This window comes from Miniopterus natalensis, chromosome 8, assembly GCF_054644295.1.
Source record: "Miniopterus natalensis isolate mMinNat1 chromosome 8, mMinNat1.hap1, whole genome shotgun sequence".
NCBI lineage: Eukaryota > Metazoa > Chordata > Mammalia > Chiroptera > Miniopteridae > Miniopterus > Miniopterus natalensis.
Window position 1 is genome coordinate 17,326,872 of NC_142088.1, and position 1,670 is coordinate 17,328,541.

Here is a 1,670-nt window from a genome sequence, read left to right on the forward strand (position 1 = left end):
TTTGTTGCCTTCAGGGGCTACAGGGCTATATCGGTATGGAAGTTAGGTGCTCCAAAATAGACAGCCACCACCATGTGTACGGAGATGGGCCTGCCCCCCTCTCCATAGATGCTGGATGGCAAGGCTACTGGGATCAAGATCCCCCCCCCCCATAACATCCCTGGCAACATGACAGGCCCTGGCATCTCTGTGCTGGTGCACCTCACTCCTACCCCCAGAGACACTGTTATTATCTGGGCCCCTTGGCCCAAGAAGCTGCTGAGGATGACTGGTATGAAGGAGGCTGCACTGCCACCCTGGGCAACTTTGTGAAGTCCACCTTTTATTCCATCTCCAAGATCTACAGCTATCTCACCCACAAACTTCTAAAGAGACCATGTTCACCAAGTCCATATCAAGAATTCACTGACCTTCTAGTCAAGATCCATAGGAGAGTCTCCATGCAGAGGACCTGGGCTCTAGCTTTGGCCACCACATAGTGTTTTTTTACAAGGAAAATAAAGTGAATACTATAGGACTGTAAAAAACAAATCACCTGTGAGACACGTTTACTACACAAAATCCTGGACCTCATCCTCAGACATTCTGATTCAACCCAAGCAGCTGCTGTAGTGATCCGCAGACCACACTGAGGCACAATGAAGTAGTGTTTTACTGTTATCCTCATTGGGCCCGTGAAGCCTGTAAATACCCTGGCGTACATTCCTGATGGTGGAGGTAGTGTAAGACGGCCAGCCAGCAAGTCCAGAATTCCAGCAAGCCTGCATGGGAGCCCTGTGCAACCCCTGTCCACTAATATCCACATGCTACTCTTTGGAATTAAGCTCTCTTTTTAAAACTTCTTTATATTCTGCATAATTCTGCATTTGGTTAGTTGTTAGTTCTTAATTTCTAACACAAAATTTTTTTTCGCTTGCACCCTTTCAGGCTCTTGGTATTCGTCCTTAATTATTAGAATGGCCTTATGGTCCTTAACATCAACTCTGCAAACTTTTTCGAGTTCAATACCTTCAGAGATATCCTAGTACAAACACACACACACACACACACACAAATCCATAAATTTCAATAGCCCAGACTTCATTCCATTGAAATGTAGATTATGACAGTATTAGACGACTTGAGGAAAAAGAAAATGGCAAGACATTGATGCAAGTCAAATACTATTGGAGAACTGGAACTAAAAGAGTTTTATTGGCATATTGAATACATTTTAATTTTTTTTCCAGGAAGCGGTCACTAATTTTTGCCAGAAAAAGGAAAAAAGATAATGGCAGAGTTCTTTGCAAATAGTATTTGTAGTTATTTGTGCAAAGTAAATCGATGTTGAAAACGAAAACACCACCACTTTCTGTGGGTTGTGTTTGGGTCCATTCTGAAGCTCCGTGGCTTACTCCCGTTTCTCACAGCGGTTCAAGGGCCCTAAAGAGAACTGCGGGGATGAGCCAGTGAGGATGCTGCAGACAAAAGGGGCAGCCGCGCCCTGACTCTCCAGCCCCCGGAGTGGCCGGCCCGGCGGACTCCGCCCAGCCGGCGGGGCTCCGCGCAGGGCGCGGGCGCGGGCGCTCCCCGGCCGGCCGCCGAGGGGGACTGCCCCGCGCACCGCCCGCCCCCCGGGGCCCCGCCCGCCGCCCGCCGCCCGCCGCCCGCCGCCGCCCGCGTCCTTCCCC